Genomic DNA, 20,493 nt, shown 5'->3' with positions numbered 1-20,493 from the left:
AGCAATTCTAGAAGAGTACACAACATTTTATAGAAACTGGGAAATGATGACATGTAGGGAAATGCAGCCAAACCAGCTAAGTGAAGACTCAAGTGCACAAAAATTCATATCACCGAGACGTTGTTATAATGTTCATTAATGTGACAAACATATAATACCTCAAAAGTAATGAATATGATATATAAGACTCTGTTTTAGGTCCCTTTTAAGAGGGCCAATACTGTGTATTTGCATTGAAGAACTTTTTCGGTTATTCTTCAGTTTATATCGGTTACCTGTTTTCACTTCTCAGGGAACTGACCCGACATGCCAGTAATATTTCAGCCGAGGTTCAACGCCATCTTGTCCTCTGTGTAGGAAGCCATTAACTGACTAATGTGGCACTCTATTTAGCTTCCATATGATGTGGTTGACCATACATACTGTAAATCATAATATGTTTTTGCTACCCTGAAAAGACAATATACAGCTGTGTTCAGTTTTCCTAACTTTACTGCGCTCATATTGCATTAAGGGCACCTAGCGAGAATGAAGCTGTTTTTATTAATCGTTAGCAGTGACGTTCTAATAATTCACAAGTCATCTGTGATGCCAACATGTGATTGACAAACGTTGTGGCACACATTCTGTTCCTGATACAATATGGCAGACTTGATGGTAAGGTAAATTGGTTGAACCCACAGGTTTTCATATAACTAATACTATTCATTGTAAGAGTGGTCATATCGTTACATGTGCCCGCTCAGACTGTGGTGCATTTTGCCTTTCCCCGACCCCCAGAATACAGAGGAGAAGCGCTATAATACTATGCATGCTCTTCCATGCTAAGTTGTGGTTGCAGCATAGTACCAGGTAAGGGACTTCTCTACCAGCTAATGAATGCCTGCAGCATAATGATGGCATATGTACATGGCTGATTAGCATAGTCCATTTATGGTTGTTTCAGGGTGTCGACCAAGCGGTGTCTGTGGTGCATTCACATCCACACATTTACAAGTGTACGTACACCAGGTTTTATAAATATGATTTTGTTCTGGTGTGCCCAACATTTTGCATCCTTGCCATCCACGCAGAGTTTTATAAATGAGACCCCAGATCCGTGTCATATACGCTACTTACTTTAAACTACTGTCCCCTAGTTCTGTCAGTACAGACATAGCAGAAATGGAAACTGTGCAGAGTAGAGAAACCCAGGGTATCCCGGGTCTAAAGAGCATGTTCTCCACTGCCAAGCTCATGGAGTTCAACCTGTTTAGTCTGACACAGAGGGGGCCAGGTGGGCACCTAATTCAGGCCTCAACAGCATATTGTAAATCCAGTAGAAGTCTTTCCACCATCATGCATGCAAGGACACTAGTGGAAATCACTGTATATATTTGCGTATAAGTCGGGTCCTGAAACCCAAAAAATCAATCATAAAATCAGACCCCGACTTACACGCCTGTTCAAAAATACAACACTTAATTTTTTTTCTTTTTTTTACATCTTCTTCCTTCCTCCAATCCAGATTTCTCAGATACATCGAATTTTCTTGCAGCAGTGCAGTTACCAATTTCTTTCACCACTTCAACGACTTTTAATTTAAAACCAGCTTCATATTTTCTTCTGATCGAATGCCCCATCATAGATAAGGGATGCTCTTACAATAAAGGTGTATGAGGGTGTGAGATAGAAAAAACACAAAAAAGAGCAGACGTCTCTTCGGAATAGCTTGGGTAATACCGTGTGGTCACGTAGGCGCAACACATAGAAAAAAATAAAGGCAGTGTGCTCCGTGGTTACTCTCTCAGGTGGGCATTAGAATATCATAATCTCTTGGGCCAATGGCGTGAGTTTTCCGCATTCGACTTTATAAAAAACTGGGAATTATATGGTAAAATCAAGCTGAGGAAGAACTTAAACGCGAGTGTATACGGTAAGATGAAATGTATTTAAAACAGAAATATGGAAACACTTGTTCACTCAAAGAGTTGTTTGATTTGGAGACAAACAGTCAAGTCATGTACTGCATAATTAAAGATAGATAGATAGATAGATAGATAGATAGATAGATAGATAGATAGATAGATAGATAGATAGATAGATAGATAGATAGATAGATAGATAGATAGATACTTTATTAATCCCAAGGGGAAATTCACATAATCCAGCAGCAGTATACTGATACAAAGAAACAATATTAAATTAAATAGTAATAAAATGAAAAAAATTAAAATAAAATTAATGTTCGTGATTTACTCCCCCGGTGGAATTGAAGAGTCGTATAGTGTGGGGGAGGAACAATCTCCTCAGTCTGTCAGTGGAGCAGGACGGTGACAAAAGTCTGTCACTGAAGCTACTCCTCTGTCTGGAGATGATCCTGTTCAGTGGATGCAGTGGATTCTTCATGATTGACAGGAGTTTGCTTAATGCCCGTCGCTCTGCCACAGATGTTAAACTGTCCAACTTTAATCCTACAATGGAGCCTGCCTTCTTAACAAGTTTGTCCAGGTGTGAGGCGTCTTTCATCTTTATGCTGCCACCCCAGCACACTTGAAAAACTTAAAAAGTATCTGCATAAGATACTGAGTCCTTTATTTATTAGCTAACCAAACAAGTTTGACAGACCGAATGGTCTTACTTCATCTGGCAAACTTCATATGTTCTTAAGTTCTTGGTTGTGAGACCTATAAAAAGGCAATGGTCAGCAGAGGACTACTATTGGTTGTATTAAATTCAAGCTTCAGTAAAAAAAAAAAAAAAACTAATTGCCAATCTCTCTTTAGTGAACTTGTACTGTCTCATTTATTAAAAAAATGTGAGAAAATGCTCCCTAATGGTCTGCAGTTTCCGACACAGCAGCATGTTGAATAATCAGATCCTCACACTGTGCTGTGGTCTGAATTGCACTAATTAGTGCATAAAGGAACTCAGAAGGCAGTCCATTACACAGACATTTTTTCTGAGAAAAATAAAATAAAATAAATGAGCAACGTTAGTAATAGTTCCGGATTACTACACGTTTAAATAAGATACGATACAAACTATTATAGCTACCCATTTTTATGTTTGTAAGAGTTTGATAATGTGTGTGTAGCAACTGTGAAGCTCAAAATGGACTCATTTCAGGAAGAGTCGGGATTAAAGACTGCATCTTCACAGTATTCAGTTCAACTGGGATTTAATTAGCATACGATGATATGAGTACACAGTTCAGTTATGCACTGGGAAAATAACGATCTTCTTCTCATTTTTTTTTTTACAAAGTCTAATCCTGCTTAGGATTCCAAACAAGTAATTCATTTTCAGGTTTTTTTTTTTCTTTTTCTTCTTTTTGACATCAGCTGCTGTTGTCTATGTTTAAATATGGATTTGTGATGCTAGCAGTTCTTGCAGGTGGTAAAATGGCTGATTATTATGTCGCATCAAAGAGGCCAGTAGCCAGTTGTCCATCATGGTGACAGACAGCTTAAGAAGGAAAGGAAAAGAGAAAAACCTTTGAATTGATAAAAAGCCACGATGCAAGGAAACTGATTAACATGCATTCATTTAACAAGTGCTTGTCTTACTTCTTGATTTACAAAGCCCAGTGATTTGTATTCAGAACTCCTTCCCCCTAACTATATAGATTGAAAACAGCAATTAACTCTGGCAGGAGTGATTCAATGCACCAAGAAGTCAGCCTCTGACTATACTAGTGAAGCCACAAAGTTTAAAAATTAGAAAACAACAGCCAGCCAGCTCAAATAAAGCATGAAATCTTAAACACACAAGAGTAAAAGTCTTCTTTTAGAGTGTTCAAAGAAAAGCACTCTGGAACCGGCTGAGACGACTGCTGATGCTCTTTGACGTTGGTTTTAATTGAGTTTTGGTTGTGCTCTTCACTGTCACTCACTGACATGCAAAGCTTGTCAACCTGTACTCAAGAGTACAAATAAAAGGAGAATGATCCACTTGGAGTGAGGACATCACTCGAGTCCCTCCTAGGTCCCCTCGTTCATGAACCATTACATTTTCTGATTTACATTAAAGACATTGATTCTGCTATAGTTAGGCAACCTGCAAAATTCACAGATATAGGTATTGGTAGACCCTGAGGAGGCAGCAAAAACACTACAAAAAGACCTTGACATGCTTCAGAACTGGGCAAACACCTGGAAAATGCAGCTTAATGTACATAAGTGCAAAGTGCAGCACATCGGCAACAAGAATGTCAATTATAAATACAAGATGGGAGACAGGAAAGGAGATAGTGAATCAGGAAGTGCAAAGGATTTTTAAGGAGGAAATAAGGACAGCTATGAAGAGGATGAAGAATGGAAAGACCGTTGGTCCAGATGACATACCTGTGAAAGCATGGAGGTGTTTAGGAGAGATGGCAGTGGAGTTTTTAATCAGATTATTTAATGGAATCTTGGAAAGTGAGAGGATGCCTGAGGAGTGGAGAAGAAGTGTACTGGTGCCGATATTTAAGAATAAGGGGATGTGCAGGACTGTAGTAACTACAGGGTTGATAAAATTGATGAGCCACAGCATGAAGTTATGGGAAAGAGTAATGGATGCTAGATTAAGAAGGGAGGTGATGATTAGTGAGCAGCAGTATGGTTTCATGCCAAGAAAGAGCACAAGAGACACAATGTTTGCTCTGAGGATGTTGATGGAGAAGTACAGAGAAGGCCTGAAGGAGTTGCATTGTGTCTTTGTTGACCTGGAGAAAGCATATGACAGAGTGCCTCGAGAGGAGCTGTGGTATTGTATGAGGAAGTCAGGAGTGGCAGAGAAGTACGTAAGAGTTGCACAGGATATGTACTGGTGAGATCTGCGCTAGGAGTGATGGATGCATTCAAGATGGAGGTGGGATTACTTCAGGGATCGGCTCTGAGCCCTTTCTTATTTGCAATGGTGATGGACAGGTTTACAGATGAGATTAGACAGGAGTCCCCGTTGATTATGATGTTTGCTGATGACATTTTGATCTGTAGCGATAGTAGGGAGCAAGTTCAGAAGACCCTGGAGATGTGGAGATATGCTCTAGAGAGGAGAGGAATGAAGGTTATTAGGAACAAGACAGAATACATGTGTGTGAATGAGAGGGAGGTCAGTGGAATGGTGAGGATGCAAGGAGTAGAGTTGGCGAAGGTGGATGAGTTTAAATACTTGGGATCAACAGTACAGAGTAACAGGGATTGTGGAAGAGAGGTGAAGAAGAGAGTGCAGGCATGATGGAGTGCGTGGAGAAGAGTGTCAGGAGTGATTTGTGACAGACGGTATTAGCAAGAGTCAAAGGGAAGGTCTACAGGACGGTAGTGAGACCAGCTATGTTATATGGGTTGGAGATGGTGGCACAGGAGACAGAGCTGGAGGTGACAGAGGTAAAGATGCTAAGATTTATATTGGGTGTGACAAGGATGGACAGGATTAGAAATGAGGATATTAGAGGGTCAGCTCAAGTTGGACAGTTGGGAGACAAAGTCAGAGAGGCGAGATTGTGTTGGTTTGGACATGTGCAGAGGAGAGATGCTGAGTATATTGGGAGAAGGCTAAGGATAGATCTGCCAGGCAAGAGGAAAAGAGGAAGGCCTAAGAGAAGGGTTATGGATGTGGTGAGAGAAGTCATGCAGGTGATGGGTGTGACAGAGCATGATGTAGAGGACAGGAAGAAATGGAACAAGATGGTCCAATGTGGCAACCCCTAACAGGAGCAGCCAAAAGAAGAAGAAGAAGAAGAAGGAGACAGGAAAGGCAGCCTCTGAAAAGGATTTAGGGGTTTATGTTGACACAATGTTTTAATTTTCTAAGCAATATGTGGAAGCAAATTAAAATGGGCAAATAAAATGTTAGGTTATGTTGTAAAAACGGTTGAATATGTTTTGACTATATAAAGCACTAGTAAGACCACATTTGGAGTGCTGTGTACAAGTTCTGGTCACTACACTACAAGAAAGATATAGCAGCACTTGAAGCCGTGCAGTGAAGAACAACCAGGACTTCAGGATATGTCCTACTAGGACAAACTCAGAGGATTAAACCTGTTTAGTCTTGAGCAGAGAAGACTGTGTGGGGACCTAATCCAGGGCTTCAAAATCCTCAAAGTAATAGAAACGACAGATCCAGCAGAATTCCTTCAGCTTCAGGGGGAATCACTTAAGGACACCACTAGAAATTAAGTGAAAGTGCATTTAGAACCGAAGAAAGGAACAACTTATTTACACTGGAATCTGGAATAAACAACTGAGACATGCAGTTGAAGCAGAAACCTTGACAACCTTTAACAAGTACCTGGAGGAGATACTGGGACAGCTTAGCTCTTTAATAATCAAACTAACTTGATGGATAAAGTGGACTTTTCTTGTCTGTCAAATTTCTTATGTTCTTTTGCTCTTTAGGTTAGAACAAATGTATAATTTAATAAACAGTTTCTTCTACAAAAGCCCACCTCTTTTTTTAACCTAGTAAATCTGGAGTGGGTTGGTACTAATGCAAAAAATGGAGGATAAAAAGGATGTGAACTATGATTCTTGCATGGATATAAATGAGGGTCTGAAAAAGAACATTTCTAGGTTCTTTGCAATGATGTCACAAATTATTAAACCCTGGGTGATAGGACTGCACCTTATATGGTCATATCTGACATAACTAGGACTTGCAATTACCCAGCGCTTGGCAAAGTGACACCCTGAGTAATGCAACTGTATTATATCTTGTCCTACCTAACATGACTGTATTATATGTAGCCCTTACTAATGTATCTCCACTGCATCATCAGCAATGTGACTGTAGAGATCCTAACTTCCTGCAAACAAAGAAGTAGCAGTAATTAAGTACAAGACCAGAAGATGAAACAAAAGTCAAAAATGGTCAAAATTCAAAGCCATTATATTATAGCAATCAATGTGTCAAAAACAACACAAAACCCTAATAATCAGTCAAGTTGATCCTGAATAAAAGTTTAAAGAAAGGAAGTCAAAAAACTAAGACAGCACGAAAGAAACGTTTTAGGTATTTACAATCTTGAACAAAGATGACGTGCATGTCACTGACCTTTATATCTTTGATGTCATGCGGTGAACGCTTTTGTGGATACTGGAAGGATAAGTCCTTCTAAGGGAACCCTAAATACAAAGAGGACTGTTTCATTTATGTGAGGTAGAATGCCCAGAGGGCACTGGGTGGTCTCATGGTCTGGAGCCCCAGCAGATTTTATTTTTTCTCTCCAGCTGTCTGGAGATTTTTTTTGTTTTTTCTGTCCACCCTGGCCATCGGACCTTATTTTATGTAATCAGTGTTGTCTTATTCTAACTTCTTACTTTGTCTTTTATTTCTCTTTTCTTCACCATGTAAAGCACTTTGAGCTACATTATTTGTGTGAAAATGTGCTATAGAAATTCATGTTGTTGTTGCTGTATACTAGTGATGTCACAAGGACTGTCATTCATTAGCAGATTAATACCAAAAATTCAGAAACATAGCGGTTGTAGCTTTTTTACAGTATTGGTAGTAATGAGTGAAGGTTGGTGCTGAAATCATGTGTGATGGCAAGTAGAAGGCAGAAGGCATACATATCACGTGAGTAAAAGCTACATATAAATTTCTCCTACAGATGATGATACAGCACCACATCAACACACATTAAAGATAAAAACCATAGAAGTCTGGAGGGGCTTTGTGTTCAAAGGCAGAGAATTTCAGCATGCGATTGAAGGAACTGTGCTTATAGTTATACAAAAGAGGCCAAAACAAACATACACACACACAAGCTTTCATTACTGCCACTTTTATCTCATTACAGAGTTAGCTCAGATGTAGATTATTATGCGCTTCGAGAGCAAAATAATGTGACTGATCAGATGAGAGTTATAATCATTTAACTTCCAGTGTCACAAACTTGTATGAGGAGATGTAATGAAGGCGAGATTAATCTATTTTTAATATAATGTCCAACACAGTACCGATTAAGGAGCAGAAGCTCTGTATTCACTCTCTGATCGTTATTAGCACATCTGCACATTGCCAGTGCTAACAACAGATGTAGTATGTAAAAATTAAGAAAGGATTCAAACAATTCAAACATGTACTGTGAAAAGAAGGATGGCCGAGTGGTCTAAGGCACCTGACTTAAGGATTTCAGGTCTTTCCCCATTCTCTGGGTCTTCTGGTCTCCTTATGGAGACGTGGGTTCAAATCCCACTCCTGACACCATTTTGGGGCGGCACGGTGGTGCAGTGGTAGCGCTGCTGCCTCGCAGTTAGGAGATCCGGGTTCGCTTCCCGGGTCCTCCCTGCGTGGAGTTTGCATGTTCTCCCCGTGTCTGCGTGGGTTTCCTCCCTCAATCCAAAGACATGCAGGTTAGGTGGATTGGCGATTCTAAATTGGCCCTAGTGTGTGCTTGGTGTGTGGGTGTGTTTGTGTGTGTCCTGCGGTGGGTTGGCACCCTGCCCAGGATTGGTTCCTGCCTTGTGCCCTGTGTTGGCTGGGATTGGCTCCGGCAGACCCCCGTGACCCTGTATTCGGATTCAGCGGGTTAGAAAATGGATGGATGGACTGTGAAAAGAATGGCATGATTGCTGAGAAGTGCAAAATGACATACAAGTACTTCACTGCTAAATATGAATATGCAGACACTAAATTTATGTTTGGTTTTTGAAGGCAAACTACTGTTCATGAGTATAGCCTAAAATGTGACGAATGTAGTTAAAAACACATATGCCATATATTTGAATGGTTTATATTAATTAACAGACAGTCCAGTTAATCTTTTAATTCTGAATTTGTGCATCAGGCTAAGCACTCGTGTACTGTATGATATTTTGACAGTAAAATAATAAAATTGTTTTACAAGGGATCTGAAATAACGAAGGGGCAGATTTGGACAATTAAAGCACCAGGAGTCAGTAAGATTTCAAAATTCAATTAATTTGACTCATCTGTTAAACATTAACCTTTAGTAAGTTTTGGTTTTTTTGTTAGTCAGCTAATGATGCAAATATGAATTTAAGAATAGCAAATGGTACAAATATAACAGAAGATAAACCAGATTTAAATGTTAGAAAAACACATTTAAGGAGTTTGGCCAATAAAGTTAGTTTGGAATTTACAAATTCAACAGTACAGATATACAAATATTGAGGTTTTGTGTTTTAGTATTGATTATATACAGTATTTTTGGTTACTGTGGAAAAAAACACATCAGAGAATAAATTTAGAATGTGCAAATGGTGAGATAAATCAGGTAGTCCATGATACTATCAATCTTTATAAACTTGAAATTTCCTGAAGATTATAACCTAACCTATTTGTTGTTACACTGGGGGGATCCCAGCGTCAATCACACAATGTATTTTGATACTGAGTAACCACTTGATAGATTTACCAGGGTCTTACTAGCAGTATTTACACACGTCATCTCTATCTAAAAAGCTACAATATTCTTAACTTGAATAATGGAGGCAGTTTTAATAAAAAGAGGTTGAATGGGATTTCTACTTTTACTGTGGCATTGAAAAGGTATTGAGTATCATAACATTTCACTGGTATGGATACATCAAGTACAAAAACTTTAGGATTGTGATATTCCTAATACCTAGCAATAGCATAGCATTTATTAATGCTTTATTTTTGCAATTAATGTAGACCAGTTGGCAGAGACCTGTTTTCACTTTGACAATAAACAGTCCTTTTCTGTTGATGAGTATCAGCAAAGCCAGATGAAATCCACTGTGTTTTCATTGTTGTATAATAAAATAATGTGAAAATTTCCAAGGGGGTGAATACTTTCTAATCCTGAATAAAATGTGCACATAGTGTCCATTCTTCATCAGTGCAGTTTTATAGTGCCTAGGCCTGAGTTAATATAACAGCACAGTATCCACTCCTGCACCTGCAATGAGATGGCATCGTATTAAATTTTAGGTGACACGACTGCGCAATATAAAGCCCAGGGTAAAGCCTTGGGCAATTAGGCTGCGTCACATCCAGTCCTGAGTAATTTGGATGCTTCATAGCCCTGTGTGATGCAACTGCACAGTATCACGCCATGGGCAATGCCTGTGTCTTTAATTAGGCCTGGCCTGAACAACTGAAGCTGCTGAGAAACGAATTGCACTAGTAGGCTGATTTTTAATCCTGATTTTTGACACTAAAAAAAATTCCAGAACCTGCCATTAATTAGAAAAAAAAGAAAGTAGGCAGACAAGTAGGCAAGTCACCTTATTAAATGTAAAGTACCAAGCACACCACAAAGCTAAGTCCTGGGTACCTTATTAAATGTAAATGATTTGGCAGATCCTGTCATAACTTGTCTTGTAGTGTAAACTGGTTTTGAAACATTTCTGAAATGAAGAGTGGTTGCCAAGTGTTATGTGGGGCACAGTTGACCTGTTCCAATTATGAATGAAAGAATAATATACTGCAATATACTGTACCATACTGTAATGCAGAGTAATTTTGTTTTATTAATGTCTACCAATACCATATTTTAAAATGCAGGGAATCTGTCTAAGCAAGTCCTTCCTTGAGGACATTTATGACTTACCAGATCAAGATAAGACTTTTGCATGCAGGTATCTCCAGATGAAAGTCCAAAGCAGGAACTGAGTGGCCAGGCCAGCTAGCCTGGGAGAATACAGGTGGCTGGAGTGGAAGGGATAGGCAGGCACCCCTTCACCCTTTCAGGAGGAAAGCATTCAATGAAATGGGTCTAAATCAGCTTGAGCTGAGTTATTGGGAACTACACACTCCCATTCATGCAAGAGATGTTTTAAAGACGATTAACATTGAATGAGGCAAGCAAAGGCATTCTCCGTCTCCCTCTTTAGCACTGTCCATCCTAAGAGGAGGAGGATAGGCAATGATGCCTGTTTCTGCCACTCCATTCAAATGCCATGTGGGATAAAAGACCAAGCTGGACTAGAGGCTAATCAACATAATAAGACAGAGAGCCACATGGCAGCCTATTATCCAGGTTGTTTTAATATTATTTAACCTTTGTACTTTGCTTACATTTTGAGCATACTATCTATCTATAACACATGAATATGCATGTAACTTTTTCTCCTGCATGTTCTGGTACCCATTGTAGTTGACTGGTGTTAGAGATGTAAAATGAAGACTGAAAACTAAACTACAATAGCAGTCAACCCTAACTGTGTGGAACGATTATGGGATTTGGTGCATTTTATTAAGATTTATGTAATAAAGGGTAAACAGGGGAAAATATCGTCACTATAGGACCCTACCACAGCAAAACACATACCAAATGAGGCTGGCTCCAGCACAACACCCAATATGGTGTCCTGTAAGTCCATATTACGCAGCTCCAGAGTACTTTCTAAACGTTTAACTGTCAAAATGACTCTGTTTGTTAGATCACCTGCTCTATAAGCCAGTGCTATATTAGAATGACCTCACCACTAAGATACACCCCATGCAAACATCTTTCTTGTCTATGCCACAGGCAGGCCTTGGGCTTCCAAAGTGGAAACATCTAATTGGGCACAATTTCGGCAAACTGTTGTAGTTTTTAAAAACTGGAAAGTGGCAAACATTTAATCCAAAGGTCCTCAATCTTTATTTTTTCACTGAAAGCTGCACTAAGACAGATAGATAGATAGATAGATAGATAGATAGATAGATAGATAGATAGATAGATAGATAGATAGATAGATAGATAGATAGATAGATAGATACTTTATTAATCTCAAAGGGAAATTCAAATACTCCAGCAGCAGCATACTGATAAAGAACAATATTAAATTGAAGAGTGATAACAATGCAAGTATAACAGACAATAACTTTGTATAATGTTAACGTTTACCCCCCTGGGTGGAACTGAAGAGTCGCATAGTGTGGGGTCTCCTCAGTCTGTCAGTGGAGCAGAACGGTAACAGCAGTTTGTTGCTGAAGCTGCTTCTCTGTCTGGAGATGATCCTGTTCAGTGGATGCATTGGATTCTCCATGATTGACAGGAGTCTGCTCAGCGCCCGTCGCTCTTGCCATAGATGTCAAACTGTCCAGCTCCGTGCCTGCAATAGAGCCTGCCTTCCTCACCAGTTTGTACAGGCGTCAGGCGTCCATCTTCTTTATGTTGCCTCCCCAGCATACCACCGTGTAGAAGAGGGCGCTCACCACAACCGTCTGATAGAACATCTGCAGCATCTTATTGCAGATGTTGAAGGACGCCAGCCTTCTAAGGAAGTATAGTCGGATACTACTTGATAATAAACTAAGTGGGCCGCACAGTAAAAAATTACATACTAACAAAGAGCAGTGGGGAACATTGTTAGCACGCAACCACAAACAGAGTAAGAGAAAGCGTAGGAGGACTGGAAAGCAACTTGCAGATAGCTGACTAATGGTTTGAAATGGTTTGTACCCAAGGCATTTGACATATTTGTCTGATGCAAAGTCAACAACTGGACAATTAGGGTTGGACAAAAAGGATGGGTATCAAAAGCTTGAAGTCATTAGAGGAAATCATACACTAATTCTCCAGACAATAAGGGTTACCTGCACCAATGGTGGAAAATTTAATTACTATCTTCATACCATTAATGCTTAGTTTGTACACAACTCTCTTCATCTCTCGGATTTTGGATGCACCACCTCTTGAATGGCATCACCTGTTCTCCTTTTTATGCAGCACATGCACATTTTCAGCTGTTTGCCTTTCCTGGTTCTGGCATGTAACAGATGACCACACACCTAGAAGCATTCATGACATATAGGGAAATGTCCTAATAAAACGTTTTGACAAAAGTCTTCATAAAATATTCTAATAAACTGATTTGACAAACACACAGGTTATGAGAGGATTATGAACTGTTACATACGACATAATGCAGGTTTAAACAGCCATTAATTTAAACATGAGGCGGAATGATCAATGCAAATGATTTGCTTCTCGTTAACATTCAGAAAATTGTCCAAGCTGTATGTTCAAATGAAGCAAGTTGCATGAGGCCCTTTTAGGAATCCCTAATTTAATCTAAAGCAGTAGGCTTGTTGATCCTTAAACACAAAACACAGAAAAAAAAAAAACTAGACGATTTCGGCCCTAAAATTAAAAAAAATGTTTTACTGCCCTAGGCATACAATCAATTATAAACTTGTGCCCAATACTGTCACAACTGGCACCCTAACCCTAACCCTAACCCTAATTGATATAAGTGACCAAGTACGTGGTGGGCGGTAGGACTTTAGGGACCTTCAGTCTTGACTTCAAGTTATTTTGAACAATTGAGGTGAATAGGATGGGTGAGCTTGTTGAGCTGAATGGCCTGTTCTTGTCATAATTTTTCTAATATTCTAAAGTTCATAATGACCCTAAAATTGGCTTAAAATTGGCGTAAAAAAAAATCACCATCTTTGTAAAATAAAATAAAAAACTCCCAATAGATGGCTTGTCTACAACGTGGAGGCAACTATCTGAGAATTGCTTCTTGACTTCATAGAGGGTAAAACCCCATAAAAAACATTGCATATGACTGGTCTTCCCGAAGAAGAGTGAATATACCAAAAACATGAACATCCCATGACAAGCGTGAGTGGATCTGTGTGACATATGGCCTCTTCTCTGGCCCTTGTATCCAGCACTACTCATCCTAAATCACTGATAATGTGGAGGTCCTTCAGTTAAGCTTAGAATGCATGGTTCCTCAAGTGTCTCATAGTCGCTGGATCTGTTTGCAAGTGTATCTTATATCAATCACTATTTCAAAATACAGCCTGCAAAGTGTGGTGACTAATGGCTTAGGTAAGTTCTTTTAGGTCACTTAACTGGACTATAACCCCTCAGCCCAGGGCAAAAGGGTCTTTCTGCTTAGCTGACAGAAAAGCCTCAAATCCTCCGTGAGATTAAGCCGAGGATAAACCACATGCGATGGAAGGCTGTGGAGAATTCTGCTGAGTAAATGAGAGGTTTCACTGGTGGAGCTGTAAGAATCAGGAGATGTGGGGGCGTGAGTGGCACTGCACTGTCTATAATTTAGTTATTATTCTGTTTCTCATTGCTGTAGGCCACAGCAAGAATTTTTCAACATTGAAAGCGAGTGTCGCAAGCATATTTGGTATGAAATGCATTTGTTTGCGTGTCCACCCTTCTTTTTCGTAATTTTATTTACACACACATTTTGTTTAACAATGGACTGATTGTTAGGTAGACCAGGAAAAAAAGGCCTCAAATCAGTAGCATTTCAGTAGCACTGAAACATTATGGGACTTCACTGACATCAATCACAAATGGTAAAGCCTTCAGGGCACAAATCCACAATACAGTCCTCTCCTGTCTTTAACACAAAGCGTATGGGTGTGGGCCTGCTTTGTCAAGCAGAAAGTGCATTACTAGAGTTTCAGCCTTTCGTACTGCCTTCATAATTTCTTCACTTATTACACTTCTGTAGTCAGCAAGGTATGTAGAAGTTTATTGATCCTGAAGGAAAATTCACCGCAGCAACAGTGAACATAAACTGCTCCTCGGAAAAACAGCACACAGCAATATACAAGTCCCAAAACTATGCCCAGAAACCACAGTGTACATATAATGTGCAGATGCATTAGTACATTAAATGATCGATTTGCAGTGTTACTACAGAAATAGTGTCCCCGTGCCAATATGTCTGCTATAACTAATTAGGATGAAGATGAGCATGAGAGAGGAGGCATTAGACAGTCTGATGGTAATAATCAAAAACAGAGCCCAGTAGCTGCTCTTGGAATAACGCAGTCTAAATAAGCCTGCGCCTAAAGGCGTTCAAAGACAACACACCACTGAGAGCATGGGCAGCATTAGTCATTCCTGTAATTTTTAAATTGGACACTCCAATTGAGCTGGATGATAATTAGGGAAAGGCAGAGATGAGCAAACATTTCCTTTTGGAGTCCAGAAGACGAGCCATCTTAAGTAGAAGCAAGGGTCTGTTACACAGATTATTGAAGATGGTTATCAGAGTCAAAGGGCTGTTCGAAGTTATTAGTCAAAACAAGACAAGAATCTAAACCATAATGATAAAAAATTTGAAAACTAAAATGATTATCAATAATGTTCAGGAAACAAAATAAAACAAAGCAAAAATGCTTCTGATGACTTCCTAACAAGCCAGACTTCCAGTTTTCCATTTTCTGCCATTGGCTAGAATATGGATAGTCCTTTTGGTCCCTAGTGATGAGCAAATCCTGCGGAGTTCACGTCGCTCTGAGTTTGTCAAAATCGTAGAAATGTTCGTGATCTTCGCCAAACTTGTTGAAAGGCACTGAAGTCAATGGGGAAATAGTTTTGAATGGATTACAATGGTCTTTAAATTGCTCCAAAGGGAAAGGAAAGCATCTATCAGCTATGCCAGACTTATTATCGCGGGCAAAAATGTGATCTGAGCTGGGTGACAGCAATGCTAACCAGTGTGCCACCACACATCAAACAAGAAAAGACACAGATGGAAAGATAACTACAAACAAAATGCAACAACAAATAAGTTAAACATCATTTCGCTTACTGAGTTTCAGTCTTCCAGGCAGTGATCGGCTGTCCCAAAAAGCAGAAAGTGGACACTAATCGGCTGTCCATTGGGTTATTATGAGAGAAGGGGAGCAACGTGATGCAGATTTAAAACAAGCCTTAAATCCAGTGAATTAAAAAGAATAACAATGAAAGATTTACTACTCTATACAGTCAGATGAAGCTGGAACGTCTTTTTTGTTTCTGTCTATGCCGACACTTCATACTTTTTCTTTCATCAAAAAGATACCAAGGCCTTTATATTATAATATATCTTTTATTATAATTTCAGAGGGTATCGTGTGTTTTCTGACTCTGGGAGGGAGAGGGGAGGTCTCCTTTAAGGTTTGTTTTGACTGGGTGCCAGGCTTCATGACCAACTGCATATGCACGTCCCTGTTCCAGCTATGGAGTATCATCAGGTAATGTGCATAGTGGCACACAGAGAGATGCCTGTGGTGCGAGGGATCAGTGTTATGTACTCGAAGGTGGTGCTTGTCCACTACTTGATCTGCGCCACATAGCAAGGAGTATAGCAATCTTAATGCAGCAGTTTTGAAGATTCAACAAACAATAAATCTATGCAGAATATACTTTCTGAGAAGGTTGGCATCCTTCAACATCTGCAGTAAGATGCTGCAGATGTTCTACCAGACGGTTGTGGCGAGTGCCCTCTTTTATGCGGTGGTGTGCTGGGGTGGCAGCATAAAGATGAAAGACGCCTCACGCCTGGACAAACTTGTTAAGAAGGCAGGCTCCATTGTAGGATTAAAGTTGGACAGTTTAACATCTGTGGCAGAGAGACGGGCATTAAGCAAACTTCTGTCAATCATGAAGAATCCACTGCATCCACTTAACAGTGTCATCTCCAGGCAGAGGAGCAGCTTCAGTGACAGACTTTTGTCACCGTCCTGTTCCACTGACAGACTGAGGAGATCGTTCCTCCCCCACACTATGCGACTCTTCAATTCCACCCAGGGGAGTAAATGCGAACATTAATTTTATTTTAATTCTTTTCATTTTTATTACTATTTAATTTAATATTGTTTCTTTGTATCAGTATACTGCTGCTGGATTATGTGAATTTCCCCTTGGGATTAATAAAGTACCTATCTATCTATCTATCTATCTATCTATCTATCTATCTATCTATCTATCTAGAACAATATTCACATTAAGTTCTAAGATCTAACGTGACCTACAAAATCAAAATTGTGTTTTTTTTAACACATGCGGGCTAGAATTAAGACATCATGCATGTGAAAAGCAGATTGGGCAGCGACGTAAAACCTGAGATGGAAGTACGCATGCGTAAAATGCTGTGTGTGGCTTCCACAGCTCTGTGATGTCACACTGGCCTTGCAAAGCATCATGGGGCATTGGCAATATGCTATGAACAAAGTCACCAGCAAACACAGCGTATTTGCTGTAAAAAAAAGCGTTGGTGAGTTTCGCCAATTAACATTTAACAAATGAAAGGCACATTTTTTGCCTTGAAAGCACTGTGGGAGTTTTTTACTTTGTTCATTTAAACATGAGAAATTTTTAAATAATAGGCGCAATACACCCAGTCCCACACCGAAAATGAAGCCCTGCACACAGTTATGGAGTCTCTCACTTACAGTAGATGTAAACTCATAACATAGTTTTGCACACCGGAAAACAAGAGCTTGGGGACACTAGCCAATGTCAATAAGGAGCAGAAGGGATGAGTTTGCATTTGTAATAAATCAATAATAAAAGCACTGAGCCCACCGAACATTGAATAGCTGGCTATACATTTTTGTCTTTTGCTTTGCTCTAACATGTCCCTTTTCCCCAAAGAAAGGAGACCCCTTCTCCACTGCTAATTTCCAATTGCTTGGTGTGTCCTTTGAAATCGATTGATTTTTTGCTCTCCACAATTCAGTGAGTGTGTCGTGAAGGGCACCAGCTATGTGCTGGCAGTAAGCCTTTTTGTTTAACAACGTTGGTGGCAGATTCCTGTTAACTCAATTAGCAACACATAAATTTACAGGAAGAAAATACATTTCGCTTATCAATTTACATCTTATGGACATTATCAACTAATGCGTTCTGATGGCATATGGAGAAAGGGGACTTTACACACAGTCAGCCTGAGTCTAGATGTCTTAAATGTGAGGTAACACAAGAGTGTGGAACCTCCATATGCTACGTAAGAGAAGCGCTGATGGTGGACACGTACCTCTTATACAGCCTGGAAAGTGACAGCAAACCATGCAATATCATTATATTCGTTCTATTTATTTCCATGAAATGAGCTACCAGCACAGTGTCATGTAGATGATATAACAAATCCATGGGCAGAAGACTGAGAGCTCTGTGGATAGGCTGCACTGCAACAGCAAATGTTTTTCCCTGATACTTGGCTCTACTTTGAATTGGCTTATCAGCCTTTTCTCATATAATCACATCCTCCTGTCCTTCAACTATCACTCACATATCTTTGAATCCATCCTTCAGCAGGGTTAGCTGCGTGCGTCTCACCAAGCTGGCCACATCCTCCATTATTAATGAATTCCAATCACTCAACAAAGGATGAAAATGGTAAACACAAAAAGGAGCTGAAAATCGAGGGCAAGTTAAAGTTATCTAACATCCTATGAAGTTGAAGACTTGCATAGCCTATATCTGCAGTTTTATTATCCTATTGCCAATCTGAATTGTACATAAAAATTGTTTTTCCAGTTATTAGTCAGAATTAATGAAAGGCATGGCAAATGATGTATAATGGGCACAAAGATGCATTTTACATCTAAACCTCATAAAGAACTGAGGAGTCCAGGTGAGCTCATTACAGTCTACCGACTACTGCAATTCGGTGTCCACTGGATGTTTCAAACTGTTCCTTTATACAGCTTCCAGTTAATCCAACATGCTGCTGCAACAATTATTACAAGAACAAGAAAATACGAACACATAACTCCAGTTCTTAAATCCTTACACTGGCTCCCGGTTAAGTTTAGGGCAGATGTTAAAATCCTCCTTTTAACATATAAAGCATTAAATGGCCAAGGTCCGGCTTACTTGTCTGACCTTTTGACTTACAAACCAGAGCGCACATTAAGATCTCAAGATGCTGGGCTGCTTATGATTCCAAGGATTAATAAAATAACAGAAACAGGGCCCCTAAACTGTGGAATGGTCTGCCTGCTACTATAAGAGATGCCCCTTCGGTCTTAGCTTTCAAATCCTGGCTGAAGACTCACTACTTCAGTTTAGCTTACCCTGACTAGAGCTGCTGATTGACTATGCATACTGCATCACTGTTGTTAGTCATTAGCACTAAAACATAAGTAACATGATAGTTATAATTGTTACTAACCCTCACCTATTCTGTTTCTCTTCTCAGTACTCAAATGTGTCACCTGGTGACACTGCCCTTCTGCCAAATTGTCTGCCTGCCTAAGGTAAAGGTGATGGAGGATCACAGGAATCGGCGGGTAGAGGGGTCCTTTCATCGGATTGGCTGGCCCAGTGCTGACTCAGCTGTGGAAAGGTCAATAGAGGGAAGCAGCTTGATGGCTGAGGTCTCCAGGACTCTGAACAAATCCAAATCGTATTATGGGATAGCATCTACTGTTGAATTCTGCTCAGTACTTGTAATATTTCTGTTTTTACTATTATAATGTATTGAGGATTACTTTTGTTCTGTACTGTGTATTTTATTGTATTGACCTCCTTTTCTTTACACCCATTGCACACCCAACCTACCTGATAAGGGGTCTCTCTTTGAACTGACTTCCTTTTTTTCCCTACAAAGGTTTTTTTTGGGGAGTTTTTCCTTCTCTAATTAGAGAGTGAAGGCTGGGCGGCTGTCAAGAGGCAGAATCTGTTAAAGTTCATTGTGGCACTTCTTGTGTGATTTTGGGCTACATGAAGATAAATTGTATTGTACTGTATTGTTCAACAGGGCTGTGGAGTCGGTAGATAAATGCTCCGACTCTGACTCCTCAGTTTCTAAATCTTCCGACTCCGACTCCCCGACTCCGACTCCTCTGTATGTATATACTATGCTAATGTATTTTCTACATCCATTGAAGGAAAGGAAGGCAACATACATGTCATTTCACCACAGAACTACTGGCTAGGAAGCCAACACTCTACTATAATGCCAGATTAAAGACAAACACAATTGATTGGCGGCCGCATATTGCGGGTGTCCACATGGACGGGCAGATCCAGCTTGCTGAAAATCTCGACCACCGCCCCCATCCAAAGTAATGTGATGCCTCTGTCTGCTGCAGTGGCTGTCTCCTCTGTCAGCCAGCCGGAAGTTTAGTGCATTGTGTCAATCACCGGCCAGCTGATCAGCAGAACGAGCCTCTGCTGGAGACAGGTATGGAGATTCAGGTTCTCGGCTCCTTCGGCCCCCTTCACTAGCGCATAGCGAAGGGGAGCTGACGGAGCTGAGAACATACCAGATGATTTTTCAGCCGTTTGACGCGTGATGACTCGTTGAACGGCCGAAAAATCGGCAGTGCATCTGTAAATGTATGGGGGTTTAGGCTAGGTTCACAGTTCCCTGTAACAGTGGAACACGACACAATGGAAAGCGGTGCCGCACCTTACCTGTGCATTACATCCCATATAGTGACGCATACAGTCAATGAAAAGCATGCTTCATGGTTACTTGACATGTTCGTTTTGCAGTAACATTATTCACTGCATGCATTGGGCTTTATTCTTACAGCAGAGAAGTAGTTCATTATGACTGTTTGTGAATTGGGACATTTCAACTTACTTTTTTAATTCCCATTTAAATTTAGTAGGAGTCGAAGTCGGTTAATTTTTTGCCGACTCCGACTCCGACTCCAGGTACCCAAAAATGTCTCCAACTCCGACTCCTCGACTCCGACTCCGACTCCACAGCCCTGCTCTTCAACTAGTTCTTAGTATCCATAACACTCTGTCATATGACTGGATGGAAGCAACTCCTCTCCTCACCACTCCATTCCACTCCACTCCATCTTCCAAAGTGCACTAGCTGCTTGCACCCAGCACCA

General features: G+C 40.1%; 1 protein-coding gene and 1 non-coding gene across 4 annotated transcripts in view; one reads left to right on the top strand and one right to left on the bottom strand.

Annotated features, from left to right (window-relative positions):
* pcbp4 (poly(rC) binding protein 4) overlaps positions 1 to 20,493 on the bottom strand; it is a 181,772-nt gene that overhangs the window by 125,576 nt on the left and 35,703 nt on the right. The gene's annotated exons all lie outside the window — the stretch shown is intronic.
* On the top strand, positions 8,063 to 8,175 carry trnal-uaa. The gene is made up of 2 exons: positions 8,063 to 8,099; positions 8,130 to 8,175. It is a non-coding gene; the product is annotated as a tRNA-Leu (tRNA).

This window comes from Polypterus senegalus, chromosome 12 (genome assembly GCF_016835505.1).
Source record: "Polypterus senegalus isolate Bchr_013 chromosome 12, ASM1683550v1, whole genome shotgun sequence".
Classification (NCBI taxonomy): Eukaryota; Metazoa; Chordata; class Cladistia; order Polypteriformes; family Polypteridae; genus Polypterus; species Polypterus senegalus.
The sequence above is the reverse complement of the archived record's forward strand: the minus strand, read 5'-3'. Positions and strand labels throughout refer to the sequence as shown.